At 39.4% G+C, this 14,020-nt stretch overlaps 1 long non-coding RNA gene across 1 annotated transcript; it reads right to left on the bottom strand.

Moving 5' to 3' along the window:
- Positions 1-1,571: 1,571 nt before the first annotated feature.
- Positions 1,572-9,854, bottom strand: LOC134311762 (uncharacterized). Its single transcript, XR_010011477.1, has 4 exons — positions 9,802-9,854; positions 8,431-8,706; positions 5,220-5,312; positions 1,572-2,272 (listed from the first exon to the last, which is right to left on the bottom strand). It is a non-coding gene; the product is annotated as an uncharacterized LOC134311762 (long non-coding RNA).
- Between the last annotated feature and the right edge of the window lie 4,166 nt (positions 9,855-14,020).

The raw sequence follows: 14,020 nt of genomic DNA, 5'->3' as shown, positions 1-14,020 counted from the left end.
GAGGTTTAAGGTTGTGCCAATTTTCTTTCATTTCAAAATGATTGATGAAAATGTGATCCTGGGAGCACTCAAAACCATAGATATTGTATTTGTCCTGGTTTTTACATTTACTTTTATGATTTGAGATCCAAATACAGTTCCTTGGACTTGTTTTTGTCTTGGCAATGCAGTGGAAATTGTGGACCTTTCCAAACTATGTAAAATTTCTTGTGTTGTTCCAATGTAAATTGATTTTTCAAATGTATGGTGACTGATTAGCAATAGCTTGGACATCCCTCTCCAAAAACTGAAAAGCCTGCACAAAAATATAAATAGATGGAATAAAAAGATTTTTTTTCAATTCCCTGTTGTTCCTTTATTTTATATTTCCTGCTTTCTTTTAGATCTTTTATATATTTTATTCTTAACTATATTCTAGCTGGAACAGAAATTTTTTTTTTTTTTACAATTTTCTGTTTTTCTACTTCTTAAATGTCACGTTATGCAGCTTTTATGTTATTGTACCATGACCAAAAATCCTTATTTTCTTACTGGTTGACAGGTGTGTATTAATTCCTTAAAACAGTAGAGCTTTAAAAGAGATCCTAAATCACTGCAGGGGAGGAGTAAAAACTTTGTAGTTCTACAATTACTGACTGTAGTCCATCTGTTTCTCTGTATGCTTTGTTAGCCCCCTTTCACCCTGTTCTTCAATGGTCAGGACCCCACAGAGCAAGTATTATTTAGGTGGTGGATCATTCTCAGCACTGCAGTAACACTGACATGGTGGTGGTGTGTTAGTGTGTGTTGTGCTGGTATGAGTGGATCAGACACAGCAGTGCTGCTGGAGTTTTTAAATACCGTGTCCACTCACTGTCCACTCTATTAGACACTCCTACCTAGTTGGTCCACCTTGTAGATGTAAAGTCAGAGACGATCACTCATCTATTGCTGCTGTTTGAGTCGGTCATCTTCTAGACCTTCATCAGTGGTCACAGGACGCTGCCCACGGGGTGCTGTTGGCTGGATATTTTTGGTTGGTGGACTATTCTCAGTCCAGCAGTGACAGTGCAGTGTTTAAAAACTCCAGCAGCGCTGCTGTGTCTGATCCACTCATACCAGCATAACACACACTAACACACCACCACCATGTCAGTGTCACTGCAGTGCTGAGAATGATCCACCACCTAAATAATACCTGCTCTGTAGTGGTCCTGTGGGGTTCCTGACCATTGAAGAACAGGGTGAAAGGGGGCTAACAAAGCATGCAGAGAAACAGATGGAGTACAGTCAGTAATTGTAGAACTACAAAGTGCTTCTATATGGTAAGTGAAGCTGATAAAATGGACAGTGAGTGTAGAAACAAGGAGGTGGTTTTAATGTTACTAATGAGACTAACACAACAATGAGGGATTAAAGAAAAAAGGTCACTCTGGCAATGTTGTTATGTAAAATTAATCCCAGTCACATGAGCAATACAGTGCTGTGAAAATACTGTATATTTGGCCCCTTTTTTATTTCTTCTATTTTTGCTTATTTGTCATAAAATGTTTGTAATAAAAGAAAAAGACAACATGAGTGAATGCAAAATGCAGCTTTTAAATCGTCATCCATGTTTTAAAGACAAAGATTTATTGAAATTTTACATCACCTCTCTAAACCTAATTACTTTTTATGCCACACTTGGCAGTAACAATTGTAATCAAATGTTTGTTATAAGATTTTGGTAAAGGTTAAATGTATGTTGTTTAACTTTGTTCCTTCATTTAAAAAAATCTGTTTAATAAAATGTTTTGCATGAGAGAGGTGTTTTGCATGAGAGAGGTGCCCCTGTGGAATAAAGTGCCCTGCCACACTGCAAACTTGTTCAGGAATGTTTTGAAGAATGCGACAAAGAGTTTAAGGTGTTGATTTTGCTGATCAGACAGTTTGTCCAGCTCTTCTCACATATGATTGATCTATGAAGGTCACACCTCACAGCAAACAGGACATAAAGCATCTCCTGTTGACGTCTTGAAGTCAGATACCACAGGACAACGAGTGGAGTCCATGCTTCAATGGATCAAAGCTGTTTTAGCAGCATGAATGTTATCCACACAATATTACACAGGTGGTTTTAATGTTGTGGCTGAAAGATGTATGCAATAACCGTAGAAGGGGGGCAATTACTTTTTCCACACAACTGTATGAATTTCTAGAGCACATCAAAGCATAAATACCTAATTATTTCCAGAGCAACATGATTGCATTATTGCGTTCTTCAGGCTGGTGATCCAGTCGCGAGTATTTCCAACTTTGCCCCAGCGCAGACATCAAACATTCCCATCACAGGAGAAACATAGAGAGAGAAAAAACCAGAACACTTAGAATTGATGTAACACCAGAAACAAGAGCAAAATATTGTAGGTAAACACAAAGAAAAAGACACTGATTAGGGAAAATGTTACTAACTACTGCATGATAAATATTTTGCCAGCAATACAAATTTAAACTTCATTCATTCATTAATATGGTAACCTATACATTCCAAACAAGCTTAACACAAATAGATAATACTGTTTAAATAATAAATAAAAAGGCAATAGTTATAACTGAAATAAATCTTACTGTTCAATATATTCTCTCATAACATTGTTTTTTATGAGATTAGAAGCTTTCTAGACTATAATTAGTGGAGGAACTTTAAAATATCTAGTATGCCGCTCAGGTGGTGCAGTGGTAAAGTAGACCAGTAAACCAGAGTTGGGGTTTGGAATACATCGTATCGAATCTCAGCTCTGCCTTCCGACTGGGCTGGGCGGCTGTATGAACAACGATTGGCTGTTGTTCAGGGTTAGAGGGTAAAAAGTCGGATCATAGGACCTCATAACTGGTGCAGCTGCGGCCCCTGCTGGCTGACTGATGGCGCCTGCACAGGGCTGAGGAATAATACTGATGGGGGTGTGGCCCTCCGTACACAGTGCCCGTCAAGTGTATGAACTCGACTCATGCAGGTGAAAAATCTGTACTAACTGTACTTGCGTATGTCAGTTGAGAGGCATCCTCAGTCAGCGGTGAAGGGTCAAATCAGTATAGAGGACACATTCAGGGTAATTGGACACGACTAGATTAGGGAAGAAAATTGGGGAAAAAAGTGGAAAAAAAAAAAAAAAAAAAAAAAAAATCTAGTATTAAGATTGTCGATTAAAAAAAAGGCCATTCATGCAACCTTTTCTAAAAAGTATATAAATAAATGATAAATTGGGATCTTAAACAGATCTTAAACAGATCTTAAACTCAGAAGGGTATGTTTAGTTACTATTTGTAAATGTACTGAGCTTTAGGTCGAATTGAAAAAAAGAAGTTTTTTTGTGTATTTTTCTCCCATTTTTACTCCCGATTTAGAGCATCCAATTTGTCTTCCGCTGCTGACAGACTCCAGATTTGCATCCAAGGAGAGCACGCCGCTGCCCACGCCTTCTTTACATGTGTACAGCCCTCCTCTTCTCGTCCGTGCTTCCTGCACAGACGTCTTTTCTGCCAATCAGGGTCTTTACACAGCGTATGAAGACCCACCCACCCACATATAGTCCGGTCCCCACCCTGCTGATACAGTAGACAATTAGTATCTGCTGCAGGTGCTGCCAATTATGCCCACCAGATGGCGCCCAGCCGACCGGTGGCAACACCGAGCCTCGAACCCAGGAGTTCAGAAACTCGGTGCTGGTGCATCAGTGGAATATCCCGCTGCGCCACCTGGGCGATTTTGTTGTTTTTATCTACATTATTAAACATATAATTAAAGAAGTCATGCAGGTTTTTTCTATAATATTTTGTTTGGATAGTAAGCATTACTTTCTATGGTGTCCATTGGTCTATCTTTTATCCATAAAATGAAAATTTCCTGCTTTTTCTTTAGTTCAAAAAAGCCCACATTAAAGCTGCTAGAATAAACGGGGGGGGGGGGGGGGGGGGGGGGTGATATTGGACAGCCCTTCCTAATTCCACAGTTGATCATTAACCTTTTTGACATTTCAAAAAGTAGGCACACTTTATATGTACTAACATCAATAAATCCAGAGGTTGAAAATTTGAATTGTTCTACTAAGTCAGGGGTTTTCAACCTTGTGGGACATGGTCCTTCCTCCATGTGCCGACCACGAACTTGTCTGACTCGGTTACTGCTCTGTGGTAATAACCATTTTAATTAAGCCTGAGCGAGTCACACAGAATGTTCCAGTAACTGGTGTTTATTTAAAACAGCAACATTCATAAATAACAGTAAAAACGGAGAGATGACCGAGAAAAGAAATGTATGCTCTGCTTTATATAAATCGACTCCTGACTCCTTATATTGATACTGTGAACAGAGCATCTCCCACTATACACCTCTCTTAAAGACACACACATGTCCTATAACAGCAGTCACTGGTTTATTTTCACTGTTAGCCCTATTTTTAAGGGGTTTTTTTCCAGACTGAACTGGATAACATTAAACGTGTGTTTGTTCATGGTCAGCAAGACTAATCAAATATGCCTCCTATATGTGAAAAATGAATTGCTTTAAATTTAAAAGTTAAAAAAAATCTCGTAATGCCAGGCACTTGCGCCCCTCCACGGACAGGTACTCACAGGTTGAAAACCCCTGTACTAAGTCAAAATCTGCGTCCGATATCACATACTTCCATACTGAACAGTACGCAAGAGCAGTTTGTATGTCCGAATACGTAGTATACATTAAAGAGTACGTGAAAAGTACCCGGATGACCTACTGCCTGGGCAGCCATTTTTGAGTATGCAAACACAGCACACTAGCAGTCCGCTAATGTATCCCATAATTCAACTGGAGCTGATAGATGGTGGAAAGCGAAGAGTCAGCTGTTTACAAGTGTAAGTAAGACAAAAATTTAAAATGTTGTGATTAAGTACAATCCTGTAACGTTATTAGTAGCTTTGAGGAGAACAACATAATTAATGTAGTCTGTTTTTTAAATTGTTATAACTGCGGCGATGTGACGTCATGCATCACGTGACTTTGGTAAGATGGCAGACGTAGTACATCTGAAGCTCCATACTTGTGTACTGAAAAAGCTGTTACTGCTTTACCGGCTGAGCAGTGCATACTTCATCGAATCTAGAACGTACTGTTTAAGTGTGCGATTTTGGATGCAGCTAAAATGCTTTTTAAAGTCCATAAATCATTTTTAATGACTTTATAAACAGTGGTATGAAACAAATATGAATTTGTAAAGATCTCTCACCATCACAACACCAGCAAACAGCAATCAGTAACACTGTTATAACGACTCCAATAATAAACCCAATAAATACAGATAATCCAGAAATCTGTGAATCTAGAAAAGAAAGACATGTCACTTTCAATACAGCGCTGATTAAAGTCGCTCTACATTGTACTTTGTCACTTAAGTCAGGGCAGTGGTTTGTTTGTTTGTTTATTAGGATTTTAATGTCATGTTTTACACTTTGGTTACATTCATGACAGGAATCATGGACAATTTTGTATTTCCAATTCACCTCACTTGCATGTCTTTGGACTGTGGGAGGAAACCGGGGCACCTGGAGGAAACCCATGCGGACACAGGGAGAACATGCAAACTCCACACAGAAAGGACCCGGACCGCCCCACCTGGGGATCGACCCCAGGACCTTCTTGTTGTGAGGCGACAGTGCTACCCACCTAGCCACCGTGTTGCAGGGCAGTGGTAGCAAAGCAGTGGATTGGCATCCTGTCAGAGATGTACAGTGGTGCTTGAAAGTTTGTGAACCCTTTAGAATTTTCTGGATTTCTGCATAAAACATCATCAGATTTTCTCACCTAAAAGTAGATAAAGAGAACCCAGTTAAACAAATGAGACAAGAATATTATACTTGGTCATTTATTTATTGAGGAAAATGATCTAATATTACATATTTGTGAGTAGCAAAAGTATGTGAACCTCTAGGATTCGCAGTTAATTTGAAGGTGAAATTAGAGTCAGGTGTTTTCAATCAATGGGATGACAATCAGGTGTGAGTGGGCACCATGTTTTATTTAAAGAACAGGGATCTATCAAAGTCTGCTCTTCACAACACATGTTTGTGGTAGTGTATCATGGCACGATGGAGGAAACGGAGGAAATTCAAGACCATTGTTACCCTCCCCAGGAGTGGTCGACCAACAAAGATCACTCCAAGAGCAAGGCGTGTAATAGTCGGTGAGGTCACAAAGGACCCCAGGGTAACTTCTAAGCAACTGAAGGCCTCTCTCACATTGGCTAAAGTTAATGTTCATGAGTCCACCATCAGGTGAACACTGAACAACAATGGTGTGCATGGTAGGGTTGCAAGGAGAAAGCCACTGCTCTCCAAAAAGAACATTGCTGCTCGTCTGCACTTTGCTACAGATCACGTGGACAAGCCAGAAGGCTATAAGAAGAATGTTTTGTGGACTGATGAGACCAAAATAGAACTTTTTGGTTTAAATGAAAAGCGTTATGTTTGGAGAAAGGAAAACACTGCATTCCAGCATAAGAGCCTTATCCCATCTGTGAAACATGGTGGTGGTAGTATCATGGTTTGGGCCTGTTTTGCTGCATCTGGGCCAGGACGGCTTGCCATCATTGATGGAACAATGAATTCTGAATTATATCAGAGAATTCTTAAGGAAAATGTCAGGACATCTGTCCATGAACTGAATCTCAAGAGAAGGTGGGTCATGCAGCAAGACAACGACCCTAAGCACACAAGTCGTTCTACAAAGAATGGTTAAAGAAGAATAAAGTTAATGTTTTAGAATGGCCAAGTAAAAGTCCTGACCTTAATCTAATTGAAATGTTGTGGAAGGACCTGAAGCGAGAAGTTAATGTGAGGAAACCCACCAACATCCCAGAGTTGAAGCTGTTCTGTACGGAGGAATGGGCTAAAATTCCTCCAAGCCGGTGTGCAGGACTGATCAACAGTTACCGGAAACGTTTAGTTGCAGTTATTGCTGCAAAGGGGGGTCACACCAGATACTGAAAGCAAAGGTTCACATACTTTTGCCACTCACAAATATGTAATATTGCATCATTTTCCTCAATAAATAAATGACCAAGTACAATATTTTTGACTCATTTGTTTAACTGGGTTCTCTTTATCTACTTTTAGGACTAAAACAGAATCTGATGATGTTTTAGGTCATATTTATGCAGAAATATAGAAAATTCTAAAGGGTTCACAAACTTTAAGCACCACTGCATTCTGCTTTACACACAGTGATTCCAGGGGAACCAGACTCACCTTAACCCTGACCAGGGTAAAGAGGTGGTTTAATAAGAAAATGCATGCATGAATGTATCTCACATTTTCTTAGTGATCACAGGTTTCACAGGTTTTGCTTTTAGCTAGCCTGGTTTAGAAAAGAGAATCATCTTACTGGACATGTGATTTTGAATTGATTCGAGCATTTGATTTCCAAGAGCTGCATTTAAAGAACTTGTTTCAAAGGGCTTTAAAGTATAATAATTTCACTCAGATTTATCATTAACCCTGACCAAGAGAAGTCAGTTTTCAATGTGATAGAAATAAACATTAAATAAAAACATGATTGCTCAACTGGTATATCTACAAACCCCAGAAAAAAAGACATTGTGTAAAATGCAATAAAAAGAAAATCGGTGATGTGTTAATTCTCCTAAATATTTATTTAACTGATAACAAGATTTCTAATGTTTTCACTGATTTAACTTCATTGTATTTTTCAAATAAAAGTTATAATTTGATGCCTGCAACAGACTCCAAAAAGGTTTGGACAAGAACGTTCACAGACAAAGACACACATTCTGTGTCTGTGAAGCCATGCTGTTGTAACACATACAGAATTTGGCTTGGCATTGTCTTGCTTAAATAATCATGGACGTCCCAGGAAACGATGTTGTCTTAATGCCAGCATGTGTTTCTGTAAAATTACAATATACGGCTCATTGTCAATGGTACCTTCACACATATGCAAGTCATGAGCACTGATGCACCCCCATGCCATGACTGATAACATTGCTAAAAACAGTCCTGGTGTTCTCTTTCACCTTTGGCAGCAGAAATTCAACTTCTGTTTTTCCCCCGAAAGACAAGCCTGATCTGACCACATCACGCATTTCTTTCAGACTATCTGAGATGAACTTGGGTCCAGAGAACTCAGACGGGTTTCTGTATAGAATTCATGTACAACTTTCTCTTTGTTTAAAAGAGTTTCAGGTTGCATTTCTTGGTGCAGTGGTGGACTGTGTTCAGTGACTTTCAGTGGTTCAAAGTGTGTTTGATATTTTGCCCCTGTCCAAACTTTATTGGAGTGTGTTGCAGGTCACAGGTTTGTCTTTTTTTTATGCATTTTACAAAACACATAAACTGTTCCTGAAATGTGGTTTGTACTTCAACATTGTTAAACATTCATGCTTAATGGTTTTACTGACTGTTTGATGTACATTTTCCACATACCTGGACATTTCACTGTTATACTGTTCTCCTGTTTCTGATCAGCACTGGTGGCGATACAGGTGAAGGTTACGTCTCTGTTGGGAGTGAAGGATGTCCACAGCACTGACTCACCGGAGTCTTTCTCACTATCACTCCAGTATCTGTCCTTAAAGTCAGTCTCTGGTTTCCAAGTCAGGGTAACGTTATTACTCACTGATGAGCAATTAAGTGAGACTATACATTTCCCAGAATTCAGAAAACTCTGCCTCAGATTTATGCTTGGTTTGTTAAGATATTCTGTGAATAAAACAATATTAGTCAATAAAAACAAAAAAAACAAGTTGTTGTTTAAAGTTTACATACACTTCTAAGAAACATGTACAACCCCAATTCCAATGAAGTTGGGACGTTGTGTAAAACATAAATAAAAACAGAATACAATGATTTGCAAATCCTTTTCAACTCATATTCAATTGAATACACTACAAAGACAAGGTATTTAATGTTCAAACGGATAAACTTTATTGTTTTTTTGCAAATATTCACTCATTTTAAATTTGATGCCTGCAACACGTTCCAAAGAAGTTGGGACGGGGGCAACAAAAGACTGGGAAAGTTGAGGAATACTCAAAAAACACCTGTTTGGAATATTCCACAGGTGAACAGTGTTAATTGGAAACAGGTAAATGTCATGATTGGGTATAACGGGAGCTTCCCCGAAAGCGAGGTTCACCACTTTGTAAACAACTGCGTGAGCAAATAGGCCAACATTTTAAGAACAACGTTTCTCAACGTGCAATTGCAAGGAATTTAGGGATTTCATCATCTACAGCCCATAATAAAAGATTCAGAAACATTGGATGCCCGTGACCTTCGATCTCTCAGGCGGCACTGCATTAAAAACCGACATCATTCTATAATGGATATTACCACATGGGCTCAGGAACACTTCAGAAAACCATTGAAGGATTTGCAAATCATCGTATTCTGTTTTTATTCATATTTTACACAAGGTCCCAACTTCATTGCATTTACATTTACATTTACATTTTCGGCATTTAGCAGACGCTTTTATCCAAAGCGACTTACATTACTGTGACAGTATACAGTCTGAGCAATTGAGGGTTAAGGGCCTTGCTCAAGGGCTCAACAGCAGCAACCTGGCAGTGGTGGGGCTTGAACCAGTGATCTTTGGATTACTAGTCCAATGCCTTAACCGCTAGGCTACAACTGCCATTGGAATTGGGGTTGTAAAATTACTTTAAAAAAAACTGATTCATGAAAATGTGATTATTTCTACTTATATGTCAGTACTTATTAGTACTTATTACTTTTATTTACATAAATATAGAATTGACAAAATCTTCAAATTCTCTCATTCTCTGTTCTTACCTTGAACAAATAGCGTAACACAACTCTCTTTGTGTTGTGAGCTATGTTGATCTTCCAGTTTGACTTTGTACTTCATAGCGTCTGTAACCTTTACATTTTTAATAGTTAAATCACCTGTAGCTGTATTAAGTTCTAGTCGGTTCTTAAACTGTGGCCACCGGTCAACATCCACTTTGTTGTCTTGAAAGGTAGCAATGAATGTAGTGTTGGTATAGATGGACCATTTAATACTTTTAAGAGTCCATGATGTATTCACCTCCGACATTAACAAGGCAGACTGGCCAGTGTAACCTATAACATTCACATCACCGTCCACTGCTGGAATAAACAAAATGATGTTTTTTTATGTGGTGGGTTAACATGACAGACGACAAAAGTGGAAAAATTAAACATAATGTAAAGCAAAAAGACTTTAAAACTCACAAAACAAAGGTTTCATTATCAGTAGTGTATTATTCTAACTCTTATTAAGTTAAAATGTGAATGTCTCTCAGCCTAGAGTGGCCAGCCATCCGGCTTTAGGTCGGACAGTCCGGTTTTTCAGCTGCCAGTCCTCCGCCCATGCAACTCTAGGACGGACACTTAAAAATCCTCCTTTTGGAGTGAACTGGTTTCATTTTTAAACAATATTATCTGTTATTGGCTCAGGTACATGTCAAAACAAATGCTTTGTATTTCATTGGTTTAACAGCCTCATTTGACTGCTTACAATGCTACCTATCATGACCTTCTGCGATTGGCCAGTGGTGGGCAAGCCACGGTCCGTCCTCTAAATGCTAGCCTGTGATTGGGTGGTTAAATTTCGCCCGCTCACTCTGTTCTGTAAACACCTCTACCTGAGTCAATTAGTCACTCAGCTCTCATGCTCAGGAACGCTGTGAAAATGCCAAATATATCAAAAGTAGACACAACATTTTGTGAGTAAAACGGTAATTTGTTATAGAATTCTTGCTTAAATTGGTCAAAAACTCTGTTATATGGGTTCTGGTTTCATTCTGTGTGTTGCAGTATCATGTCTCCCTGTTCCTGGTATGATGTCCTCCTTATGGGGGTGTAATGTCCTCCTTTTTGTGACTATGAATGTGGCCACCCTATCCCAACCTGTTCTAAACTTATGTTCATAGTTACTGTCCATAACACTACTAAAGTGTTTGAGTGGCACAGTGGTCTATTCTGGTAGTCCACCACCAATTAAATCCATGTTACAATCTTCGCTTTGCCATCAGCAGGCCAGACGTCTAAACCCACATCATTGGCTATGTCTGAGGGAAGGAGATGGCTGAAGTCTTGTGTCCAGGCTAATACTGTTTTGTGCCCACAAACTAAGGAGGTGCTCACAAAAGCTGAGACAGGAGTTTATTAGAGACACCATTGGGACTATTGCACCCAACAATGTCTAGACTGTATGACCATTCCCCCTCAGACATAGCCAATGATGTCTGTGTAGACACTTGACTGGCCGATAGCAGGGGGCTAATGATTGTAGCAGGCTAGTGTATATTAACACTGCACCACCCAGACACCCTATTACAGTAAAGTATATGAAGTGTATTTGCTCTGACCACTGTCTTGTAATAATTAAAACCATACATTGAGTTTTACACTCAGTCTATCATATTACTGTATTCCCGGCCTCTTATCAATTCCAAACACAGCACAGTCCACATCCCCATCTCACATGAAACAGTCCAAATACCCTCGTTTTTAGACAGACCAGAGATCTGTATTTAGGACTACAGCCAAGCTTAAAAACTCTTTCCATACATGCCTAAAAACACCAAATTTTGGGTGCAAATAGCTTCAGATCAAATTAAAAAGCAAGTGTAAATAACATGTACAAGCTTAATGTCAGTCAGCAGTTTATATCATCCTGAAGATAAGTTAGTAAAAGTTTATATAAAGTTGTAAAACTTTCATTAAACGTAAATTTTTGCTAACAACTTTTGCAACTTTCTCTGTGACCAAATAAGTGAACCACATACGTTTATATTAAAATAAATGATCAACAGATCAATATATAGAAGGAAATCGGTCTGGATGTTCAGATATTCAATACAATGCAAATAAACAGTCTGTCATAAACATGGAAGCTGCAAGCTGTTATCACACCATGTATGGGCTGCTGAGCTAAGTTCCTGTTCCAAATTTGGCACCTTAAAGCTCAACTAAAGTTTGTTGCTGATTGAATGAACAAAAAATCCATTTTAAGGAGAGTTTTGTGTTCACATAAAACAAAGACTAAGTTATTGTATACACCTATAGAGGCACGTGTGAAGCGGAGAAAAAAGGAACATTCACAAAAATGAGGTATTTCCTCAAGCGATGAAAAACAAAAACACATTAAAACTGGGATCCATTTTTTGACTGTGCATTAAAAAAAACCACAATAAAGTCAAGATTTGTGGAGTTTTTTTTGTACATACATCTTCCAATCATTCATTTCAACATTTCAAAAATCATTAAACCCCAAAGACATGCGCCAAGAAATGTTTCAGTTCGACTGTATCTGGTGTTGTACCTATCAAACTAGGTGCTGTGTGGACGCACATGACCAGGATTTTCTAATATATATAATATACATGTACCTGGCAACACATATTAATTTATAAGGACTTACCTTCATGAAAACATGCCAGCATGCAGAGTGTAAGGTATGCGCTATGCGACATCATTGTTTGAAAGAAGGAACGAACTAGTATACAGTTAACAGAAGCAGAGGTGGCAGGAAGTTCATTGTGTTCAACCCCTAAGAGCTGAGTATAAACATTGGCTATGATCTTTATTATATTAATTTAAACAGCTATAGGTTATGCTGATGATTTATATAATTTTTTTTCTATTTTATTTTCTCACAATTTAGTGTAGTAAATTTAGTCTTCCGGTGCTGGGGAATGGATCAATGATTGCAGTTGAGGTGGGTATATTGCTGCTCACACCTCCTCTGACCCGCTCGCAGTCCTTAGCAGAACCCTATTTCACCCATGCTTCTGCACAGACGCCTCTCTATCTGCTAATCAGGGTCCTTACACAGCGTTTGAAGACCCCGCTCACATAGTCCGGTCATCCTGCCCTAGCAGAGACGTGTCTGCTGCAGGCACTGCCAATTATGCCCACTAGATGGCGCCCAGTCGTCAGGTGGCAGCACCGAGTTTCAAACTGAGGAGTTCAGAATCTCTGCGCTGGTGTGCTAGCGGAATATCCCGCTGCGCCACCTGGGCACCTGATTTTTATAATTTTAGAACAAAGATAAGAGGACAATTCACAATAACATTGAATCATTCCATGTATAGTGTACATATACAGTGTTGTGAAAAAGTATTTGCCCCTTTCCAATTTCTTTTATTTTTGTATATTCGACAGACCTACATGTTTCAGATCATTAAACTTCTTTTAATGCTAATGTTAAGTTAGACCTAAACAAACAAAATTTTTGAAAATTATCATTTCATTTATCAAAAGAAAAATGCTGTTCAGCTCTGTCTGGCCTTGTGTGAAAAAGTAACTGCCCCCTGGTGCTCTGGTGGTGCAGCAGTAAAACATACTTGCACACCAGACATTTCAAACTCAGCTCTGCCACCCGGCTGGGCTGGGGGCCTACATGAACAACGATTGGCTGTTGTTTAGGGTGGAAGCCCAACAGGGACTCCTCATTACTGAACGAATTACAACCTGCTGGCTGATTAATGGCACCTGCACAGAGTTGAAGGATAATGCTGATCAGGGTGTGGCTCTCTGTACACAAGGCTGATCCGCATATGAACGCGCCTTGTGCAGGTGAAAAGATACAGCTACTGCACACGTGTCAAAGGCGGCGTGTGTCAGTCTTGCTCTCCTTAATCGGGGCAATCGGGAGAAAAAGGGGAGAAAATGCATTAAAAAAGTAACTGCCCCCTAACTAACTAACCAATTTCACTTAATAGTTGGGTTCAATTTTACTGCCCACACCAAGACACTTCACTCCGAAGAGCAACCAAACAACAAAACACAATAGCTCGGCGATGATGGCTCAGCCTTTGGCTCCTAACTCTCTCTTTCTTTCTCTCTCTCTCTCCTCCTCGCTGTACCTCGTACCCTCCTGTCCGGCAACTCGGAGCCAGGGGAAACTGTGGCTTTCCGGTCGCTCCAGTTGCTACCTGGGGCGTCCGTCTTTAACTCGTTGGAGAGCGTAGGAACACAAACTTCAGAAAAATATCAGTAGCTGGGTTAGACAACCTACTCT

This window comes from Trichomycterus rosablanca, chromosome 4, assembly GCF_030014385.1.
Source record: "Trichomycterus rosablanca isolate fTriRos1 chromosome 4, fTriRos1.hap1, whole genome shotgun sequence".
Taxonomy (NCBI): Eukaryota; Metazoa; Chordata; class Actinopteri; order Siluriformes; family Trichomycteridae; genus Trichomycterus; species Trichomycterus rosablanca.
Note: the sequence above shows the minus strand (reverse complement) of the source record. Positions and strands in the feature narration are given on the sequence as shown.